This window comes from Oncorhynchus nerka, linkage group LG14 (genome assembly GCF_034236695.1).
Source record: "Oncorhynchus nerka isolate Pitt River linkage group LG14, Oner_Uvic_2.0, whole genome shotgun sequence".
NCBI classification, from domain to species: domain Eukaryota; kingdom Metazoa; phylum Chordata; class Actinopteri; order Salmoniformes; family Salmonidae; genus Oncorhynchus; species Oncorhynchus nerka.
This window is the reverse complement of record NC_088409.1, coordinates 77,214,997-77,239,782: the sequence shown is the minus strand read 5'-3', so window position 1 is coordinate 77,239,782 and position 24,786 is coordinate 77,214,997. Positions and strand designations below refer to the sequence as shown.

At 43.6% G+C, this 24,786-nt stretch overlaps 1 pseudogene; it reads right to left on the bottom strand.

Annotated features, from left to right (window-relative positions):
• Positions 1 to 6,937: 6,937 nt before the first annotated feature.
• Positions 6,938 to 19,672, bottom strand: LOC135575063 (E3 ubiquitin-protein ligase TRIM68-like; annotated as a pseudogene).
• Positions 19,673 to 24,786: the final 5,114 nt, after the last annotated feature.

Here is a 24,786-nt window from a genome sequence, read left to right as displayed (position 1 = left end):
CATTACCTTGGAAAACATACAGCTACTTTCTCCATAGAGATACATTGCTTTTGCCTTCAATAAAGTCCATCCAAACTCTTGTGTGATGTTGAGTATAACCCATTCCGTTACAAAATACACGTCTTTATTTATTTGAATATGCATGCCTACGTACACAAATACTGGAGAGCAACAAATTGATTTCTCCTCCACGTCACTACATACTCCTGTTGAGTTGAATAGGGCTATCCACTCTGTTGCCAAGTACATAGTAGGAGCAACTTCAATCTGAAGAACCCCTCTATTTTAACTACAGTCAGACTGACAGCCACACACATACAGACTCAACACACACATGCGCACACGCACACACAAGCACACACACACGCACGCACGCACGCACACACGCACACACACACACACACACACACACACACACAGAGAGATAGAGGGAGAGAGTGATATGCAAGTGGGAAATGAACAATGTGACTGCCTTTGATAGACTGTGGGATTCTTTCCGTCTCATTGAGTTTGAATAATTTCCCGGATCAGATGGAGAGTAATTACACAACACCATCTCATGTAGAATGGTTGCTGTTTCCAGAGGGAGTGGCCAAGTATGTTTCATTGAATTGCAAACGGCCCACTGGGAACAGTCTTGAATTCAACATCTATTCCACGTTGTTCAACATAATTTCATTGAAATTATGAGGTAACAACCTGGTTTCAACCAGTGTGTACCCAGTGGGAGATGTCATATTGGCAATGTAGTCACTTTCTTCACAGCTATAGCAGTAAGCTTTGACTCTGTCATATGGTCTCTGTGGTCTGTAGTCCGTGTTCTGTGGTCTGTGATCTGTATGTAGTCTGTGGAGAGGGAGCTGACCATTGTGCTGAAAAAGGACTAAACTTTATGATGTAACTGAGTGTTCGGGTTGAGAGTAGAGCTCAAGATCTACACTTGTTTCTCCACTGTTGCTTTTTTGGAAAGGATTCACCTAGTCATAAGAACGCACGCGGTCATATAGGCAACCACCTGTTACACTAGGATGAACCAACACTACCCTGAAATCACTGAATTGAATCTCCACATTACTCAACAAGGTTTCTGTCAATTATTTTTCCTACAATGAAAACACATCCGTATAACTATGTCATGAATGTCCTGATCAGGTCAGGTTACAGGAGATCACAACCCTACAGATTATCTCTCAACCCCAACAGAGGGGGAGAGGTCTAGGGGTCTGAAGATGTGGGGGTTTTATGACCCCTCATGCCCCTGGTAAATCTCAGGCCACAGACAAATTCCTTTGTCATGTTACTATGGAGAACCAGCCTCAGAAAATTAAACATGAAATAAAGGGACTTTGGAACAATGGTTTTCATCAGCCACAATGGTGGTCATGACGATAGATGGAATATGAAAATGTATGTCATTTTTGTTTTGTTATTAAAGGTTAATAGATTACGTTATTACAAAAACATTGTAACGTGAAGAGTTTTCCTAGTATATGTTTGATGTTCATACATTGTACGTTGTGTGGAAAATGTCCAAATCAAAGAGAATGTTTTGGTAAAGATGAAATGTTAAGTTAGTTGTCTAAAATTGGATTTGAGAAAAACCTAGACCTTGCTCTTAACTCGGTACGCCCAGAGAATTGCCCTAAAGGCGGTTACGCCGACTTCTGACCCAAGGGAATAAAACCTGTAGTAAAGAATTTCCAGAGAAGACTACGTGACCCAAGCTGCAGCCAAGGTCTAAAAGGTCAACAGACCCAAAACGCAGCGCAATTTTGAATACAAATAAATATTTTTCTACCCAAGCTATGGATGAATAGCTGTGTCTAAGCGGGTGAATTCAAGTCGAACCACCTAGCCTCCATCTCCCATCGAATTGTGGTATCTACACTGTTTCATTCCAACGCTGTGAGCTGTGAGCTATAGAGTTGTCTGTCCTCAGAAGACCCCTTCCAGAGCAAGGGTGAGGGAACAGACTCCTAAGGCAAAAGGACACTGACATCGGGAGGACGATCAGAGAGGTGCGTCAGAGTAGTGCTTCATCTAGCAGCTGAACGGTCCACACAGAGAATCCTCGGAGACCTCCCCCACATAATTACATCATTATATTCTGACCCATAAGAGCGGCAATTTGGGGCAAGGCTAGGGTTAGAATAGCATAGCTGATAAATTCACCCAAATGTATATTTCTCTCATGTACTTTATTTTTTATCTCTCTCTTTGAAATCCCCATTTTGGGTATCACGCGCCATAGTGTGTTGGCCCGTTATACTAAATTATAATCAATAGCCTAGAATGTGTTTTTGTGTATGTGTATATTTTATCATCATTTTAGCTTTCTAGTAAATAAATACTCAACTAAGATTGGTGTGGTACAAACTCATTGGTGAGACCCGGGTCCGTGCAGATTCACGGACTATACGATGTTCAGAACGAGATTGCAGAGGTAACTGGTTAATTAGCGGCTCTTGTAAAATCGATATTCTGATATTCTTTGAGTTCATTTGGGATATAGAAACGCAGTAAAAACTATTTTTCCCATGGTGCCCCAGATTAATGAGTTAATAATTGCTTGATTCACGCAATTAGAAACTTGTAATCATTCGATGAGCAACAGTCGTCACATGAACTAATACAACGTCACGACAACTATATGTGTGACAGATGAACACAATGCTCACCCTAAACAGCACGTGTAGCTCACACCGGTGGAGGTTGCTGAGGGGATGACGGCTCATAATAATGGCTGGAATGGAGTCAAAAGAATGGTATCAACCACGTGTTTGATGTGTTTGATGCCATTCCAATGACATCATTCAAGCCATTACTATGAGCCGTCCTCCCCTCAGCAGCCTTCATTGTATCCACATTATAGGCCTATATGACATAATGTGAGCAGCAGCAGACATTGGCTATCTGCCACCTCTGAAACAGTGGTTGTCGGGTGGCACTATGGAAATTAGGTTTACTTCACTTCAAGCATGTTAATGTGGCTAATCCCCAGATTACGTGCCCATTTTCAAGATGCTATTACATCACTGAGTGTTAGGATCACCATCATTCTCACTGGCATTTCCACCTAATCCTACAGCATTTTATTACCAAACCAGGTGGCATGCAGCCCTGGCGGCTGATCGGGACTGAGCCTTAAGGCTCTTTGTCCTTAACACAAAATAATGGATCAAAAGTGTAACCGGACGCATCTTGCTTCCTGAGACACTGAGAAAAAAGAGCCGTCCAAGAAGTCATGCCACCATGGGGAGAAGTGTCTTGTCTGTATCCCGGGGGTTGGGTGCATCTGATTGTGATGACGTACTGTATCGTCCATGTTCCAGCTCCAACCCACTGCTGGTTTCTAGGCAACAGTTGAGGAGGACAGATGGAAGGATGGGTCACCTACATAAAGATGCATAAACCATGGTGCAGGATGGGATAACCCACTGCCGGCCATGGAGATGCTATGAAATTAGATTTAGAGCATGTAATTCTATGCTGTAGGTCAGGAATCAGGGGATGGTTTTCGTGTGTGTGTGTGTGTGTGTGTGTGTGTGTGTGTGTGTGTGTGTGTGTTGGTGTGTGTGTGTGTGTTTCACGATAGCAACATTATAAGTAAACAAAAAAAGCAAAGAGTGTCAATAGAGGCAATATGAGATTCAGCACCACAGACAATGATGATACAATGACAACGAAGGATGTGATCTTCATTATAGTGTACTGTGCATTCAGAAAGTATTCACTTTTTCCACATTTTGTTATACATTTACATTTACATTTAAGTCATTTAGCAGACGCTCTTATCCAGAGCGACTTACAAATTGGTGCATTCACCTTATGACCTCCAGTGGAACAGTAGTGCATCTAAATCTTTTCAGGGGGAGGGGGGGTGAGAGGGATTACTTTATCCTATCCTAGGTATTCCTTAAAGAGGTGGGGTTTCAGGTGTCTCCGGAAGGTGGTGATTGACTCCGCTGTCCTGGCGTCGTGAGGGAGTTTGTTCCACCATTGGGGGGCCAGAGCAGCGAACAGTTTTGACTGGGCTGAGCGGGAACTGTACTTCCTCAGTGGTAGGGAGGCGAGCAGGCCAGAGGTGGATGAACGCAGTGCCCTTGTTTGGGTGTAGGGCCTGATCAGAGCCTGGAGGTACTGAGGTGCCGTTCCCCTCACAGCTCCGTAGGCAAGCACCATGGTCTTGTAGCGGATGCGAGCTTCAACTGGAAGCCAGTGGAGGGAGCGGAGGAGCGGGGTGACGTGAGAGAACTTGGGAAGGTTGAACACCAGACGGGCTGCGGCGTTCTGGATGAGTTGTAGGGGTTTAATGGCACAGGCAGGGAGCCCAGCCAACAGCGAGTTGCAGTAATCCAGACGGGAGATGACAAGTGCCTGGATTAGGACCTGCGCCGCTTCCTGTGTGAGGCAGGGTCGTACTCTGCGGATGTTGTAGAGCATGAACCTACAGGAACGGGCCACCGCCTTGATGTTAGTTATATCACATCCTTATTCTAAAATGGATTACATTTTATTTTAAAACTCATCAATCTAAACACAATACCCCTTAATGACAATGCGAAAAAGGTTTTCAGAAATGTTTGCTAATTTACAAAAAAAAATAACACATTTATTTACATAAACATTCAGCCCCTTTGCTATGAGATGCGAAATTGAGAACAGGTGCATACTGTTTCCATTGACCATCCTTGAGATGTTTCTACAATTTGATTGGTGACCAGCTGTGGTAAATTCAATTGATTGGACATGATTTGGAAAGGCACACACCTGTCTATATAAGGTCCCACAATTGACAGTGCATATCAGAGCAAAAACCAAGCCATGAGGTTGAAGAAATTGTCCGTAGAGCTCCAAGACAGGATTGTGTCAAGGCACAGATCTGGGGAAGGGTATCAACAATTGTCTACAGTATTGAATTTCCCCCAAAACAGTGGCTTCCATCATTTTTGAATGGAAGAAGTTTGGAAACACCAAGACTCACTCTAGAGCTGGCTGCTCGGCCAAACTGAGCAATTCAGGGAGAAGAGCCTTGGTCAGGGAGGTGACCAAGAACCTGATAGTCACTCTGACAAAGCTCCAGAGTTCCTCTGTGGAGATGGGAGAACCTTCCATAAGGACAACAGTCTCTGCAGCACTCCACCAGTCGGGCCTTTATGGTAGAGTGGCCAGACAGAAGCCACTCCTCAGTAAAAGGCACATGACAGCCCACATGGAGTTTTCCCAAAACAATCTAAAGGATTCTCAGGCAATGAGAAACAAGATTCTCTGGTCTGATGAAGCCAAGATTGAACTCTTTGGCCTGAATGCCAAGCGCTATGTCTGGAGGAAACCTGGTACCATACCTACGGTGAAGCATGGTTGTGGCAGCATGGTGGTGGCAGACTGTGAGACTGTGACACTAGTCAGGATCGAGAGAAAGATGAACGGATCAATGTACAGGAGATCCTTGATGAAAACCTTGTCCAGAGCACTCAGGACATCAGACTGGGGGAAAGGTTCACCTTCTAACAGGACAACGACCCTAAGCACACAGCCAAGACAATGCAGGAGTGGCTTCAGGACAAATCTCTGAATGTCCTTGAGTAGCCCAGCCAGAGGCCGTACTTGAACCCAATCGAACATCTCTGGAGATACCTGAAAATACCTGTGCAGAGACGCTCCCCATCCAACCTGACAGAGCTTGAGAGAATCTGCAGAGAAGAATGGAAGAAACTCCCCAAATACAGGTGTGCCATGCTTGTAGCGTCATACCCATGAAGACGCAAGGCTGTAATCACTACCAAAGGTGCTTCAGCAAAGTACTGCGTAAAGGGTCTGAATACTTATGTGAATGTGATATTTCAGTAGTTTTTTTTACATTATGGGGTAGTATGTGTAGATTGAGGAGGGGAAAAAACAATTTAATTAATTTTGGAATAAGGCTGTGACGTAACAAAATATGAAAAAGTCAAGGGGTCTGAATTCTTTACATAATTCAAGGCCTGCCAGTCCTGCCTGGTTTGTCTGACCTCTTACTGTGAGACTCACCTGCAGCCTCATCAGATAGCCCCAGCCCTAAAGACACTTGCCATTTGATGGTACAGAATACATACAGTACTCAAATGGAAAGTAAATGTTCTTAAAATATTTTAGGTTGATAAGTTTAGTTTTATTTTTCCTTGATATGAGAGACAAATATCATACTGCAATCTCCTCTTTAACGAATTAGTTGAAAAAGTTCAGGAAATTTACCAAAGTTACCGGAATATTTCAGAAATAAATTATAATTAATTAACAGGTCATTTTGGAAATGGAAACTTTGAGAATTTACACTTGATTATTTAAAATTATACATATTTTTCTGATTCTTTATGACTGTGCCCATGTTTTCCATGCATTTCTAGTGGATAGACCATATGGTTCAGGAGAAAACAGCCTTATTTATTAAACAAACATCTTATCAACAATGATGGCATTTGAAAGCAAATCTGATAGTATTTAACTATTGAGGCCACTTCGGCCCCCATAAAAATACAACAAAGATATATAAAATATAAAGAAAGTTAAGAATATAAAGGATATTCCATGTTGAAATCTTCATAAAAAGCAGCGACGATATTCACTAAATTGTTAAGTTATATTTAGGTTAATATTTGACAGTTTTGGGATTCTATTTTTCATATAAAGGTGGCAGGTAGCCTAGCAGTTAAGAGCGTTGGGCCAGAAACCTGAAATTCCAGAGCCGACTATGTGAAAAATCTTGTCGATGTGTCCTTGAGGAAGGCACCTCTGGATGAGAGCATCTGCTAGAATTACAAAAATATTAAAAACATTGTTTATATCTTCAGCATTTTTCTTCATCTTACATTTTATTGAAGAATCCCCAAATTCTTGATTATTGGTACTTTTCCGGGAATGTTCCCTCTCTTTGCACAACCCCAATAAGGAATGACAATCAGCTGACCGGAAAAAGTTCAATTTCATTGAGAGTTGAGATGATCAGAGGGGCAGAGTTCCACTACGTTTACCAGGGCAGAAGTATGGATAGAACGGTGCACCAGCGGTGTAATCATCTCCATTCATCAGTGACAGAATCCATTATCCTTTCTCAGGGCTCAGTGTAAGCCTTTCCTTCCTGTTGATGGACTCTCTGGCCACTCCTATAGACCAGTCAGTTTTCCCCTTAACCTCCAACTCATAGTAGAATCTCCCTGAAGAGAATCCCTCCTTTCCCAGGACACAAAGAATAGTATCAAACCTTGCTAGTTTGTCTGGAAGATGTTGTTTTATATCTCCAAGTCTTACTTGTTTCCTGTCCTTAGACAGGACAAGTTTGCAGTTTGCCGTATCGGGGTCCAGAGTCACATCCACTGCATACTGCTGCATCCTCTGGTGCTCAGAATCACACAATGACTTATGTGAAGTCTTCACTGTATCTAACAGCTGGGGCATGATTCTCAGAGTCTCTGCGAGCTGACACAGAGCTCTCCTCAAGTTTCCTACACACAGCTTAGTGTGAATACTAATCTGAGACCAGTCCATGGTGGGAGGAAAACTGCAGAGGGATGCAGAGCTCTGGAGAAGGCGGAGGTGGTCTTCAGTGTTTGAGAGCTTCTTCAGCTCAGTGCGATTTCCTGCTACAACCCCCAAATGAGCCTTTCAGCCCACCTCTCTTCTGCTTTCTTCTCCTCCTCAACCACCTCCATGTAGTCAGTCTGGCTTTTCTGAAAGCTTTGCACCAGATCAGAGAAGAGTTGAATGGTTTTTGCTTTCTCTACTTTTTGAGATCTACTGAGTGTTTCATCTCCTGAATCTTCTGCAGTCGCTCCTGGATCAGATGCTGCACTTGTGCCTCTGTCTTCCCCAGCTGAGCCTTCCTCTCTTCACACTCTTCCTCTATAGGGACAGTGTGGTGATATTTGTGGTCTGTCTCAGTGCAGAACTGGCAGACACACATCTGGTCAGTCCTACAGAACACCTCCAGGAATTTGTTGTGCTTCTTTCACGTCCTGTCTTCTTCCAGGTTGTCCACAGGGTCAATCAGTGTGTGTCTCTTTAGGGCTGGGGCTATCTGATGAGGCTGCAGGTGAGTCTCACAGAAAGAGGTCAGACCCACCAGGCAGGACTTGCAGGCCTTGAGCTTTGTCCCAGTTCGACAGGTTTGGTAGGACGTTGTGCTTGGCTGACGGGAGATTTCTCTTGAACTACATGCATGAATTGATCAGCCATGTCAGCAATGAAAGTATTGACAAATAGATCTGGTCTCCTATAAAACCTTAGTTTACACAGTGGACACAGGCAGTAGTCAGTGGACTGTCATTTCTCTTTTCTTATTTGAGCTGTTCTTGCCATAGTATGGACTTGGACGTTTACCAAATAGGGCTATCTTCTGTATACCCCCCTACCTTGTAACAACAAAAATGATTGGCTCAAACGCAACTTCTTCAGGATTGGTGGGTCTCCTGCGGGATAGTTGAGCTAATGTAGGCTAATGTGATTAGCATGAGGTTGTAAGTGACAAGAACATTTCCCAGGACATAGACATATCTGATATTGGCAGAAAGCTTAAATTCTTGTTCATCTAACTGCATTGTCCAATTTACAGTAGCTATTACAGTGAACGAATACCATGGTATTGTTTGAAGAGAGTGCGCAGTTTTGAACATAAAAAGTTATTAACTATAATTTTACAATGTAGAAAATAGTAAAAATAATGAAAAACCCTTGAATGAGTAGGTGTTCTACAACTTTTGAACATAGTGTATGTGCATGCATTAAGCTTAAAGGGATATTTTACAAAAAACTTTTGAATAAACATTTTAGTGTTTATTTCATTTGCCTTGTCATCACAGTTTTTGCTCTATTCTGAAAGTGCTTTATCTTCAAAATGTAACTGCTGACATGCAAAACCTTTTGGATCGTGTTAACAATTGTCTAATGAACAAAACACTAATAAATAGTTTTTGAGTAAAATATATATTTAAGATATATTTTCTTCTTAGCCTTTCTTGGCCACTGTAGGGAGAGAAAGAAAAATATCATCTCTCCATCATTTACTCACTTGTGTGTGTTGTTAACTCGATCCTGTCCTTAGATCTTTTCTTTGAAGAACAAAAAGAGAAAACTGTTATTAAACCTATGTATATCCTTTGTTAGGTTTTAATTGTTCAGAGTAAATAACTCACGGACACTAGAGAAGCTTAACCAAGTTTAATTCTTCCCAAAGGGTCATTAGAGCTGTAATTCAGACCAATAGATGGCATCCCCTGTGGTGGTATTCATACCCCACTTTGGGTGAAGTTTCCTCCTTATCTCTAAACATTGCATCATTCTTGCTAAGCAGGGAACTAAGTGATATGAGCCTTTAATGGTTTCTATCCTTAGCAGTTCAGTCACATGCAATTGTTTTCTCTGCACTCAGCCCTCCCGAGCTTCATTTTGGCACCCCCGTATGTCTCCTTTCTAACTAATGTTCCTATACTCTGAGTATAACAATGTTCAAAGATTACCCCAGAATCCAACACCTTCAAAGATAATGGAAATCAATTATAATGATATCACATAACCTCAAATTAAGCAGCTCAAAAGCTTAACTCACATGCCAGTCAGTGAACATAGAAATGAGTCAGACAAGAACATTTTCTACAGGACCTGACAAGGGTTAACTCCTGGCCCCAGTCATAGTACCAGGAGGAGCAGAGGAGGACAGGCCAGTAAACATATACTCTGCTGGCTCTCTCCCTGTGGACATGTGCGAGCACAACAGCATCTAGAAAATCATTGAACATTCTGAGGATGAAAGAGGAGCAAGGAATGGTGTGGTCATCTATGGTATATAATCGGTGCTACATTATTAGCTGTATTGGAAATGTACAATCCAATGTCAATATCAAGCATTTCATGGAAGTTTAATTTGGTCAAAGTGAATTACAACGTAGGCTAGTCGTGGCACCCCACCCCTACGTGCAGTAAATCATTGGAATAATAATTAGATTCAATGTAATTCCCCCCTACTAATAAATGTGTATCTGTTCAGCCTTTTAGTCTCTGAATATTTTGCTAATAATCTCAATTCCAGAGCATTTAAGACTTTTATCTCCCTCACCAACTTTAAACATCTGCTATCTAAATCAAATCAAATCAAATTTTATTTGTCACATACACATGGTTAGCAGATGTTAATGCGAGTGTAGCGAAATGCTTGTGCTTCTAGTTCCGACAATGCAGTAATAACCAACAAGTAATCTAACTAACAATTCCAAAACTACTGTCTTATACACAGTGTAAGGGGATAAAGAATATGTACATAAGGATATATGAATGAGTGATGGTACAGAGCAGCATAGGCAAGATACAGTAGATGGTATCGAGTACAGTATATACATATGAGATGAGTATGTAAACAAAGTGGCATAGTTAAAGTGGCTAGTGATACATGTATTACATAAGGATGCAGTCGATGATATAGAGTACAGTATATACGTATGCATATGAGATGAATAATGTAGGGTAAGTAACATTATATAAGGTAGCATTGTTTAAAGTGGCAAGTGATATATTTACATCATTTCCCAACAATTCCCATTATTAAAGTGGCTGGAGTTGAGTCAGTGTCAGTGTCAGTGTGTTGGCAGCAGCCACTCAATGTTAGTGGTGGCTGTTTAACAGTCTGATGGCCTTCAGATAGAAGCTGTTTTTCAGTCTCTCAGTCCCAGCTTTGATGCACCTGTACTGACCTCGCCTTCTGGATGATAGCGGGGTGAACAGGCAGTGGCTCGGGTGGTTGATGTCCTTGATGATCATTATGGCCTTCCTGTAACATCGGGTGGTGTAGGTGTCCTGGAGGGCAGGTAGTTTGCCCCCGGTGATGCGTTGTGCAGACCTCACTACCCTCTGGAGAGCCTTACGGTTGAGGGCGGAGCAGTTGCCGTACCAGGCGGTGATACATCCCGCCAGGATGCTCTCGATTGTGCATCTGTAGAAGTTTGTGAGTGCTTTTGGTGACAAGCCAAATTTCTTCAGCCTCCTGAGGTTGAAGAGGCGCTGCTGCGCCTTCTTCACGATGCTGTCTGTGTGAGTGGACCAATTCAGTTTGTCTGTGATGTGTATGCCGAGGAACTTAAAACTTGCTACCCTCTCCACTACTGTTCCATCGATGTGGATAGGGGGGTGTTCCCTCTGCTGTTTCCTGAAGTCCACAATCATCTCCTTAGTTTTGTTGACGTTGAGTGTGAGGTTATTTTCCTGACACCACACTCCGAGGGCCCTCACCTCCTCCCTGTAGGCCGTCTCGTCGTTGTTGGTAATCAAGCCTACCACTGTTGTGTCGTCCATAAACTTGATGATTGAGTTGGAGGCGTGCGTGGCCACGCAGTCGTGGGTGAACAGGGAGTACAGGAGAGGGCTCAGAACGCACCCTTGTGGGGCCCCTGTGTTGAGGATCAGCGGGGAGGAGATGTTGTTGCCTACCCTCACCACCTGGGGGCGGCCCGTCAGGAAGTCCAGTACCCAGTTGCACAGGGCGGGGTCGAGACCCAGGGTCTCGAGCTTGATGACGAGCTTGGAGGGTACTATGGTGTTGAATGCCGAGCTGTAGTCGATGAACAGCATTCTCACATAGGTATTCCTCTTGTCCAGATGGGTTAGGGCAGTGTGCAGTGCGGTTGAGATTGCATCGTCTGTGGACCTATTTGGGCGGTAAGCAAATTGGAGTGGGTCTAGGGTGTCAGGTAGGGTGGTGGTGATATGGTCCTTGACTAGTCTCTCAAAGCACTTCATGATGACGGAAGTGAGTGCTACGGGGCGGTAGTCGTTTAGCTCAGTTACCTTAGCTTTCTTGGGAACAGGAACAATGTTGGCCCTCTTGAAGCATGTGGGAACAGGAGACTGGTATAGGGATTGATTGAATATGTCCGTAAACACACCGGCCAGCTGGTCTGCGCATGCTCTGAGGGCGCGGCTGGGGATGCCGTCTGGGCCTGCAGCCTTGCGAGGGTTAACACGTTTAAATGTCTTACTCACCTCGGCTGCAGTGAAGGAGAGACCGCATGTTTTCATTGCAGGCCGTGTCAGTGGCACTGTATTGTCCTCAAAGCGGGCAAAAAAGTTATTTAGTCTGCCTGGGAGCAAGACATCCTGGTCCGTGACTGGGCTGGATTTCTTCCTGTAGTCCGTGATTGACTGTAGACCCTGCCACATGCCTCTTGTGTCTGAGCCGTTGAATTGAGATTCTACTTTGTCTCTGTACTGACGCTTAGCTTGTTTGATAGCCTTGCGGAGGGAATAGCTGCACTGTTTGTATTCGGTCATGTTACCAGACACCTTGCCCTGATTAAAAGCAGTGGTTCGCGCTTTCAGTTTCACGCGAATGCTACCATCAATCCACGGTTTCTGGTTAGGGAATGTTTTAATCGTTGCTATGGGAACGACATCTTCAACGCACGTTCTAATGAACTCGCACACCGAATCAGCGTATTCGTCAATATTGTTATCTGACGCAATACGAAACATATCCCAGTCCACGTGATGGAAGCAGTCTTGGAGTGTGGAGTCAGCTTGGTCGGACCAGCGTTGGACAGACCTCAGCATGGGAGCCTCTTGTTTTAGTTTCTGTCTGTAGGCAGGGATCAACAAAATGGAGTCGTGGTCAGCTTTTCCGAAAGGGGGGCGGGGCAGGGCCTTATATGCGTCGCGGAAGTTAGAGTAACAATGATCCAAGGTTTTTCCACCCCTGGTTGCGCAATCGATATGCTGATAAAATTTAGGGAGTCTTGTTTTCAGATTAGCCTTGTTAAAATCCCCAGCTACAATGAATGCAGCCTCCGGATAAATGGTTTCCAGTTTGCAAAGAGTTAAATAAAGTTCGTTCAGAGCCATCGATGTGTCTGCTTGGGGGGGAAATATATACGGCTGTGATTATAATCGAAGAGAATTCTCTTGGTAGATAATGCGGTCTACATTTGATTGTGAGGAATTCTAAATCAGGTGAACAGAAGGATTTGAGTTCCTGTATGTTTCTTTCATCACACCATGTCTCCTTAGCCATAAGGCATACGCCCCCGCCCTTCTTCTTACGAGAAAGATGTTTGTTTCTGTCGTGCGATGCGTGGAGAAACCCGTTGGCTGCACCGCCTCGGATAGCGTCTCTCCAGTGAGCCATGTTTCCGTGAAGCAAAGAACGTTACAGTCTCTGATGTCCCTCTGGAATGCTACCCTTGCTCGTATTTCATCAACCTTGTTGTCAAGAGACTGGACATTGGCAAGAAGAATGCTAGGGAGTGGTGCACGGTGTGCCCGTCTCCGGAGTCTGACCAGAAGACCGCCTCGTTTCCCTCTTTTTCGGAGTCGTTTTTTTGGGTCGCTGCATGGGATCCATTCCGTTGTCCTGTTTGTAAGGCAGAACACAGGATCCGCGTCGCGAAAAACATATTCTTGGTCGTACTGATGGTGAGTTGACGCTGATCTTATATTCAGTAGTTCTTCTCGTCTGTATGTAATGAAACCTAAGATGACCTGGGGTACTAATGTAAGAAATAACACGTAAAAAAACAAAAAACTGCATAGTTTCCTAGAAACGCGAAGCGAGGCGGCCATCTCTGGCTGTTGCACAGCTACAATCTGTGGATTGTAGCTGTGCAATCATTATAGCTCATTTAACCATCAATCATCATTAACCATCCATGCACACAGGTGATCGATGTAGATGAAGACAAGGTAGGCTGATATGAGCAGCTAACCGATCACTGCAGCTGTACATAGTCCATCGGTAAATAGCCCACCCAATTTACCTACCTCATCCCCATACTGTTTTTATTTATTTACTTTTCTGCTCTTTTGCACACCAGTATCTCTACCTGCACATGACCATCTGATCATTTATCACATAATCTGCTAAATTGTAATTATTCACCTACCTCCTCATGCCTTTTGCACACAATGTATATAGACTCTTTTTTTTCTACTGTGTTATTGACTTGTTAATTGTTCACTCCATGTGTAACTCTGTGTTGTTGTCTGTTCACACTGCTATGCTTTATCTTGGTCAGGTCGCAGTTGTAAATGAGAACTTGTTCTCAACTAGCCTACCTGGTTAAATAAAGGTGAAATATTTTTTTCATTGAAATTTAAAAAAAACTTCCATATTTCAAGTTGCCAGTGGCATGTACTGTATCAGGACGACGGTGCTTCTCGAGCCCAAAATTAAGAAAATCTGTGCAAAATGTAAGGAGATCCCAACGCAGGTTTGTGATGACATAGGCAACAGAAACACTTCAAATCTGTGGATTGTAGCTGTGCAATCATTATAGCTCATTTAACCATCAACGGATGCACACAGGTGATCGATGTAGATGAAGACAAGGTAGGCTGAACAGCATAAGATTTTCAGAAGCAACAATGACTCAATGTACCTCTTATGCAAACATAAAATCTCTGAAAGTTACGATCATAGGCGACGCATCCATAAGGCTAGGGTAAGCCTTCCCTAAAGTAAATTGAATTAAATTGACAAAATTATACACCTATTAGACTACTCCTGTCTATCCAAAATTAAATAAAAGCATTCAAAATAGTCTACTAAAGCATGATTTGGCCACAAAGGATCATTAGCTTGGATTGTTTTAAATCACATTGCCTACAGTAAGAAGGAAAGGCAGCATGAGCAACTTGGGCAGCGGGCGCAGAAAATACCAAATACATTATTTTTGAGTTGCAACTGTTAGTGAGAAGTCGAGGCCCAGCCAGGCATTTCAAAATACAACTGCGGGAAAACAAATGGTTGCTGGAAAGAGAAGACAATGAAAATACTCTAATCTGTCTTTTAGTTATACATTTTCTCAACTTCATTGAGCGAACAACAGTGTAGCCTACATTATTGGCACCAGCAGAGAGCATCAGCAATATCCCAGGTGAGTGTGCACTCTGCATATTCACAATTTTTCATTGTCAGTGGTGATTTTAGCATGTCAATCTTGGTGGGGTAAAAACAAATGTGGGATGCATGCCAGCAAAGCCACTACACAGCACAGCACAACACTAAACAATACATTAATTGCACAATAACGGTGACAAAAGACCTTAATGAGCAAGCAGGGACAGACGTAGTCAATATAACTATTTGTTCAGTACTTTTGAAATGTACAGTGACAGAATTCAGAACATGGGCCGTTGTTACAGTATTCTCCCTGTACACCAAGTCAGAGCCATAGGATAAATAAAGAGGGACTATAAAGCAGACAATGAAAGCTCTTACAATATTAGATGATTACATTTCTCTAAAACAGGTTATAGGCTAAATGTGCACCACCAAGTCAGAACAGTAGGCAGAGAGGAAAATAGACCAAATTATTAAGGTGAGGCACAAGGGCTACTAACAGCTTACTACACAACATACACTTAGTATTACTTTCTTAGCTACAGTAACATATCTCCATGGCATATTACATTTACATTTACATTTAAGTCATTTAGCAGACGCTCTTATCCAGAGCGACTTACAAATTGGTGCATTCACCTTATGACCTCCAGTGGAACAGTAGTGCATCTAAATCTTTTCAGGGGGGGGGGTGAGAGGGATTACTTTATCCTAGCCTAGGTATTCCTTAAAGAGGTGGGGTTTCAGGTGTCTCCGGAAGGTGGTGATTGACTCCGCTGTCCTGGCGTCGTGAGGGAGTTTGTTCCACCATTGGGGGGCCAGAGCAGCGAACAGTTTTGACTGGGCTGAGCGGGAACTGTACTTCCTCAGTGGTAGGGAGGCGAGCAGGCCAGAGGTGGATGAACGCAGTGCCCTTGTTTGGGTGTAGGGCCTGATCAGAGCCTGGAGGTACTGAGGTGCCGTTCCCCTCACAGCTCCGTAGGCAAGCACCATGGTCTTGTAGCGGATGCGAGCTTCAACTGGAAGCCAGTGGAGGGAGCGGAGGAGCGGGGTGACGTGAGAGAACTTGGGAAGGTTGAACACCAGACGGGCTGCGGCGTTCTGGATGAGTTGTAGGGGTTTAATGGCACAGGCAGGGAGCCCAGCCAACAGCGAGTTGCAGTAATCCAGACGGGAGATGACAAGTGCCTGGATTAGGACCTGCGCCGCTTCCTGTGTGAGGCAGGGTCGTACTCTGCGGATGTTGTAGAGCATGAACCTACAGGAACGGGCCACCGCCTTGATGTTAGTTGAGAACGACAGGGTGTTGTCCAGGATCACGCCAAGGTTCTTAGCGCTCTGGGAGGAGGACACAATGGAGTTGTCAACCGTGATGGCGAGATCATGGAACGGGCAGTCCTTCCCCGGGAGGAAGAGCAGTTCCGTCTTGCCGAGGTTCAGCTTGAGGTGGTGATCCGTCATCCACACGGATATGTCTGCCAGACATGCAGAGATGCGATTCGCCACCTGGTCATCAGAAGGGGGAAAGGAGAAGATTAATTGTGTGTCGTCTGCATAGCAATGATAGGAGAGACCATGTGAGGTTATGACAGAGCCAAGTGACTTGGTGTATAGCGAGAATAGGAGAGGGCCTAGAACAGAGCCCTGGGGACACCAGTGGTGAGAGCACGTGGTGTGGAGACGGATTCTCGCCACGCCACCTGGTAGGAGCGACCTGTCAGGTAGGACGCAATCCAAGCGTGGGCCGCGCCGGAGATGCCCAACTCGGAGAGGGTGGAGAGGAGGATCTGATGGTTCACAGTATCGAAGGCAGCCGATAGGTCTAGAAGGATGAGAGCAGAGGAGAGAGAGTTAGCTTTAGCAGTGCGGAGCGCCTCCGTGATACAGAGAAGAGCAGTCTCAGTTGAATGACTAGTCTTGAAACCTGACTGATTTGGATCAAGAAGGTCATTCTGAGAGAGATAGCGGGAGAGCTGGCCAAGGACGGCACGTTCAAGAGTTTTGGAGAGAAAAGAAAGAAGGGATACTGGTCTGTAGTTGTTGACATCGGAGGGATCGAGTGTAGGTTTTTTCAGAAGGGGTGCAACTCTCGCTCTCTTGAAGACGGAAGGGACGTAGCCAGCGGTCAGGGATGAGTTGATGAGCGAGGTGAGGTAAGGGAGGAGGTCTCCGGAAATGGTCTGGAGAAGAGAGGAGGGGATAGGGTCAAGCGGGCAGGTTGTAGGGCGGCCGGCCGTCACAAGACGCGAGATTTCATCTGGAGAGAGAGGGGAGAAAGAGGTCAGAGCACAGGGTAGGGCAGTGTGAGCAGAACCAGCGGTGTCGTTTGACTTAGCAAACGAGGATCGGATGTCGTCGACCTTCTTTTCAAAATGGTTGACGAAGTCATCTGCAGAGAGAGGAGGGGGGGAGGGGGAGGAGGATTCAGGAGGGAGGAGAAGGTTGCAAAGAGCTTCCTAGGGTTAGAGGCAGATGCTTGGAATTTAGAGTGGTAGAAAGTGGCTTTAGCAGCAGAGAGAGAAGAGGAAAATGTAGAGAGGAGGGAGTGAAAGGATGTCAGGTCCGCAGGGAGGCGAGTTTTCCTCCATTTCCGCTCGGCTGCCCGGAGCCCTGTTCTGTGAGCTCGCAATGAGTCGTCGAGCCACGGAGCGGGAGGGAGGACCGAGCCGGCCTGGAGGATAGGGGACATAGAGAGTCAAAGGATGCAGAAAGGGAGGAGAGGAGGGTTGAGGAGGCAGAATCAGGAGATAGGTTGGAGAAGGTTTGAGCAGAGGGAAGAGATGATAGGATGGAAGAGGAGAGAGTAGCGGGGGAGAGAGAGCGAAGGTTGGGACGGCGCGATACCATCCGAGTAGGGGCAGTGTGGGAAGTGTTGGATGAGAGCGAGAGGGAAAAGGATACAAGGTAGTGGTCGGAGACTTGGAGGGGAGTTGCAACGAGGTTAGTGGAAGAACAGCATCTAGTAAAGATGAGGTCGAGCGTATTTCCTGCCTTGTGAGTAGGGGGAAGGTGAGAGGGTGAGGTCAAAAGAGGAGAGGAGTGGAAAGAAGGAGGCAGAGAGGAATGAGTCAAAGGTAGGCGTGGGGAGGTTAAAGTCGCCCAGAACTGTGAGAGGTGAGCCGTCCTCAGGAAAGGAGCTTATCAAGGCATCAAGCTCATTGATGAACTCTCCGAGGGAACCTGGAGGGCGATAAATGATAAGGATGTTAAGCTTGAAAGGGCTGGTAACTGTGACAGCATGGAATTCAAAGGAGGCGATAGACAGATGGGTAAGGGGAGAAAGAGAGAATGACCACTTGGGAGAGATGAGGATCCCGGTGCCACCACCCCGCTGACCAGAAGCTCTCGGGGTGTGCGAGAACACGTGGGCAGACGAAGAGAGAGCAGTAGGAGTAGCAGTGTTGTCTGTGGTGATCCATGTTTCCGTCAGTGCCAAGAAGTCGAGGGACTGGAGGGAGACATAGGCGGAGATGAACTCTGCCTTGTTGGCCGCAGATCGGCAGTTCCAGAGGCTACCGGAGACCTGGAACTCCACGTGGGTCGTGCGCGCTGGGACCACCAGATTAGGGTGGCCGCGGCCACGCGGTGTGGAGCGTTTGTATGGTCTGTGCAGAGAGGAGAGAACAGGGATAGACAGACACATAGTTGACAGGCTACACAGGCTACGCTAATGCAAAGGAGATTGGAATGACAAGTGGACTACACGTCACGAGTGTTCAGAGAGTTAAGCTTACGTAGCAAGAATCTTATTGACTAAAATGATTAAAATGATACAGTACTGCTGAAGTAGGCTAGCTGGCAGAGGCTGCGTTGTTGACTAAGTAGGCTAGTGGCATTGGCTGCGTTGTTGACACTACACTAATCAAGTCGTTCCGTTGAGTGTAATAGTTTCTACTGTGCTGCTATTCGGGGCTAGCTGGCTAGCTAGCAGTGTTGATTACGTTACGTTGCGTTAAAAGAACGACAATAGCTGGCTAACTAACCTAGGAAGTCGCTCTAGACTACACAATTATCTTTGATACAAAGACGGCTGTGTAGCTAGCTATGTAGCTAGCTACGATCAAACAAATCAAGCCGTTGTACTGTAATGAAATGAAATGAAAAATGTGATACTACCTGTGGAGCGAAGCGAAATGCGACCGGATTGTTGAGTGCAGAAGTTCTGTTCGGTAGACGTTGGCTAGCTGTTGGCTAGCTAGCAGAGTCTCCTATGTTAAGGACGACATAAAACTACACACTCTAAACTACACAATTATCTTGGGTACGAAGACAGCAAAGACAACTATGTAGCTAGCTAACACTACACTAATCAAGTCGTTCAGTTGAGTGTAATAGTTGTGCTGCTAATCGGTAGACGGTGGACTAGCTAACGGTGGACGTTAGCTAGCTGGCTAGCTGCAGGGCAGTGTAGACTGCGTTAGGACGACGAAATACGATAATTACGCAATTATCTATGAAACAAAGACGGCTGTGTAGCTAGCTAAGAAGAAATTGATAAGATTAGACAAATCAAACCGTTGTACTATAATGAAATGTATTGAAATGTAATACTACCTGCGGACCGAGTGCAGATGCGACCGCTCGCTCCAACCCGGAAGTTGAGCCTATTACATCATTTATACAGCAGCATACAAGACATGTTTGGACTCACCTTGTTGTGCTGTGCTCACTTGAACAGGAAGGTGGGGAGGTGGTCCTTCGTGGGCAAATTTTGTCATCAAAGTCTGTCATTCTCTGGCAACACACTTCCTCTCCTAGACACCCACATGGATGTGTGTTTGATAACACACACACCTCGCTCCCCTTCTTGGCTTCCATGGCAACCCCCACAGGAACCTTTAACCAATAAAATCTTTCCCCCACGGGAACCACACCTGTTGGCATTCTCACAAACATTGATTCAATAATATATTGAACTTTTCTTACAACACAGGTAGATAAAAAAATGTTGAGGCCTTGCTCACAATTCATTCTGTCGCAGCACAATGACCAAACGATATACTGTATGTGAGGCTCTTGATCACATCTTTGATCATGACATTGGTGAGGAGGAGAGAGTCCTTGTTAAACTTTGACACAAAGCAGTCTGTGATAAATTGCACGATATGTTTCATCTGAGTATTTGTTATAGATAAAATAAGCCATACATTATGCTTTTTTTACTCAAAAACGAGTTGCATGAGCTCAAGTCAATGAGGCCTACAGGCCATAACTGGCAAGTAGAAGTTCAAAACGTGTAATGTTCACAAGAACCTAAGGTGATAAAAATATCAAAAACAACATTAGGTGAAACATATGTATTATTATTGATTTATAATTAGCTATAAAAAAAGGTGGCTCTACAAAATATTGACTTTGGGGGGGTGAATAGTTATGCACACTCAAGTTTTCAGTTTTTTGGTCTTATTTCTTGTTTGTTTCACAAAAAAAAATATTTTGCATCTTCAAAGTGGTAGGCATGTTGTGTAAATCAAATGATACTAACCCCCCCAAAATCCATTTCAATTCCAGGTTGTAAGACAACAAAATAGGAAAAATGCCAAGAGGGGTGAATACTTTTGCAAGCCACTGTATATAATGTTAATGATTTTATTGTCATTTTTTAAATCTTACATGACATATCTTTATGTTGATTGATGAGCCACAGAGTAGTAATTTATTAGAATAGCTGACTGAAGATGTTCAACAGTACAGACAGACATTATCACACCACTGGCAATGGGTTGGAATAAGAGGAAGTTCACTAACATGTGTTTTATGTTGGCAAATTGTTGCCAATTTTATGTTGGGGTGTTTAATAATCTTTTTTTTTTTGCTGTATCTGCTTTCTCATTAATGTTTATCTATTTTTACATGTCTGAAGGTACGTTAGGTTCTGAACAAATAGAGCAAAAACTGAAACGGACAACCAGGAAAAGTTCAAACCAAGTTTATTCTACCCACAAACATATTTTTTTTACCATCTGAGTAGACAGAGTTGCCACCTTGCATGTCTAAGATAAACACTCCTTCTCTGTTGTTAGTCAGAAACACAGTATGTTCCTCTCACTGGTATTGTCATGGCCTGCCTAAGTCTAGGACCCTCATAGGTGTGGAAGTGTGTGTGTATGGGATAGGACTGTAGTCAGATGGTTTTCGGGGTGGGCCCCTATGGCCCCCCTCCCAGCAGTGTCTTCTCTCTTCAACTGCTGATCTTATCTCCAGTTGAGTTCCACATCCCTCATTGTCCTAGTTCCTCAGCAACTGGCCTGCAATATCAGGAATTGAAACTAGACTGCTCCCCTTTGTCTTCTTCCTTAGAAATATCAATATTCAGCAACAGAATATTCACTTTCTGCCCTTCCCCTTGTCTCACTCAGTAATTTTCCATACCCAAAGTTCCTATTCACCCTTCATTGACCCTTCATTAACCTATACATTTATTATACAAGTAAAGTAATCAATACATTCTAATATGATGACAGGAATAAGCATATTTCAAGACTGAATTCAACTGGTAGAAAAGTGAATGTTTCTCTGTCTCTCAACTTCATAATTGCATTGATGTCAGTGGAGTCATGTTTGTAACTTGTCCTATGTTTGACAGCCAACCTTCAGGATAGTCAGACAGGGCATCTCCAGAAGAAGATTGAGGGGCATTACCTCAGTGTGAAACAGAGGAAACACTACCTCTACCATTTAACAGGTAAGGTCCAACAACAATATGGCCTCAAACACATTATTTATCAAACAGTAAAACTGATTTGTGAAAGAAAATGCATTAGTCATACACATCAGACCATGTTAATGGTCAAATGTTATTAATTGATCTAATGCAAAACATTTCATTAAACTGAGAAATCATGTGACCATAAACAGAAATTAGTTGATTGCTTTGTACTCTCTTTGTTTGTGCCTCTATAGTAGCTCTATAACTTATAGTCATGTAATATATCTGACTATACAGTCCCATCTTATCACCCTTTTTTATTCAGACGGCAACAACAGGAGGCATCAGATTCGGAGAAAAATAGTTGAGGACAAAGCAGCCTTGACAGCTGCCATTGTTCAACCTCACGAGCACCAGGCAGAGTTTAGGCTCCCCACAGTGGATGCGCTGCTCAATACTGACAACTTTGTGTGGCCATGGGAGAGACTTGGCACCAGTAAGTATAAGTATATGATTGCAGAAGCTATCTATTGTGATTAAATGTTTACCTTCAGCGTAGGCTGCAGTCATTGCTGTTGTTCTGATAGCTCTGTAGGTTTACATCTCACAGGCAAAGGCCATCTTGCCATCAAAAAGGCCATCTTCAACAGACTGATGTTGGTGAACGGACTGCAGGAGGAAGAGAGGATCCTGGTGCAGGAGATGAAGAGGCACTGGGGAGCCTACAAAGAGCAGCGGGAACTCTGGAGGCACTGTCCATACAGCTGCAAGATCAGAGTGAGTTGAGGTTTATACTATTTTTTGGACTTAACTTTTTGTCTTGCTTTACAAATACCCTTCCTACTATTTTGTGTAATGAAATTGTTAATAATTTACTACTTTACATGTGACTTTTAGGCAATGCAGTAGAGTTGTCAGAGGGAGGGAGGAATGGCCTTCTCTTCCTCCTGAAGAGAAGATTGAGTGAACTGACACAAGACCAAGACAACACCAGGAACACCTATCAAAAGCTGATTATGGGAGAAGGGGCTATTTAATGACTCTGATGCAAATGAAAACTCAGATGAAGATAGAAGTCCTATTGCTGAGAGCTCAGATGGCAACTGCTATTATGCTTTCTGAAATCATACCCCGGCCTCTTTCTCTCGGACTCTCTCTCTCATGAAGGAGAGGGGGAGCAGCCTGGTCTCCTGACAATGACCCCTGACCCCTCACCTTCTGAACCCATCCAGGGAAATGTAATTTGCCTGATGATGCGCTAGTGGAGAAGGAATGTGTCATTTCAGCGCATTTGTTGCCATGTTTCCTCTCCTCACCTCCGTTTCTTCTGATCCTAGACTATGGCGACATCATCAGCAACTCAGTCTGTTGGTTAAGAACCTCTTTACTGTGGAATGTGGTTGTTCTTCATGATTTAAAAATACTGTTTTTGTATTTTCCATGCTGCCTTGATTGGGATTTTTGTGTAATTGTGAGTTGCAAATTAGTCCTTGGTCTCAATAGGACTGCTAAAATAAATAAATAAATGTCTTAATAAATGAATGCATTAAGCACTAACAGCTCTGAGTGTGTGTTTCAATCGTTTACATAGTATGAATGAATTATTTTGATATAATAAAACGTGTTGGTGCAGCATGCTGCAAGCCATTGCTGCCCCTTGCAACATTCTAAGTACAACATCATCTTTGTAGTCTGATATTGAGTGGAATGTACTGTTGCCCAACCCTTACATATCAGCAGTGCATTGTACCCTACACCATCATTTCAAATGCTTACTGCATGATGGAGGACAATAACGTAGTATGCCTATTTACAGCAGCACATGATTTAATAGTTATTTTACCTAAATTAATTGATGTCATTTATTATATTCATGGTACAAAAAAATGAATTTGACAGTATAAAGTTCACAAACTATAGCCTACTAAGATAGGCAACTGGCACAATGCTGATTGATATAGGTGAGCAGTGGATTGGTCTGAACAACTTTAGTAGCCCTAGTGATTTTATTGTGAGGAATGAGAAAACAATCATCAAAAGTGATGGGAATATTGCATTTTGAAAAGCAAATACTTAGATTGAATATGTAGGCAAGTTCCCACATCAGTGGACCTGCGTGAGGGGTGTCATTAAGAATGAAAGTGTTTTCAAAGGGCTGATACATTGTTTCACTATTTAGGCCACGCAGAGCTCCTGTTACCATTTTTAACAGGGAACAACTTATTGGGTTATAGCTTATTATATTGCCAACTGACCTTCAAATAGGCTACGCAATATAGGCCTATGCGATAATAAGCTCATCTCCATAGAGCAGTTAATTACAGGCCTATAATAGGCTAAGTATAGCTATAGATTAAAATACATATAGGCCTACTTGTATATCATCATGGCTTATATGCTGTATATATAGCCTACCATGTTATTATGTTTATTACCTTACGTGCATTCTTTCTGTAGGCTTCTTTCCGGAAGCTACCACTGCATCATATTGACATGCTGCATGATTTTTACAGGTGCATTTATCTGCTTGGGTTAAGTAGCAGAGGGATGTGTTTTCTGAAGGTGAGAGCCAAATCATGGCAAAGCTGCTCTATTTGGATAGGAAGTGAGAATTTGGTGCATAATTGTCTTGCTTATCAGAAATATGCTGTGCCGAAAACCATGGCAAAATAGGTGCGGTTCTGGCCATTATGCAAATAATGGGTATCGGGGTTGAATGGCCATGTAAAGGGTGTAGAATGTTTAAATAATATATTTCCGAGGTTCTCAAGGCTCCAATATCAATATAAAACATGTTTTATGAACATTTACATACATACACTTGTTTTCTTCCATGAAGCGCTATACTCCCTAGAAAACCTATTTTAACAAACCATGTCTGGTCATGGAATCCCCAAAAGTGTGTTTTCTTGTAGCTCTGACTTGTGGCTTGGCACAAAATATATTTGAGATAAATCAGACATATTTATGCAATCCCATACCCCTGGTGGCCATGGGGTGCTCAGTAGCGCCCCCCAAAGGTGCAAAAACTGGAATGACTCATAAGTCAAAAACAAATGAACCTATCCTAACATTATTTGACATGAAGGTTTACTAAGGGACCCTAATTAAATCATGAGGCTCCCACATTTCAGGTTTAAATCTGAAGAACTGAAAACACACTTTTAAAAGTGTTATGTAACGTTATGTAGGGTTTAATGAAGGTACATATACATTTACATATCATAATGATATTGAAGAATATAGACGGATTAGAAAAATAAACTACAAAATGTCGCCATAT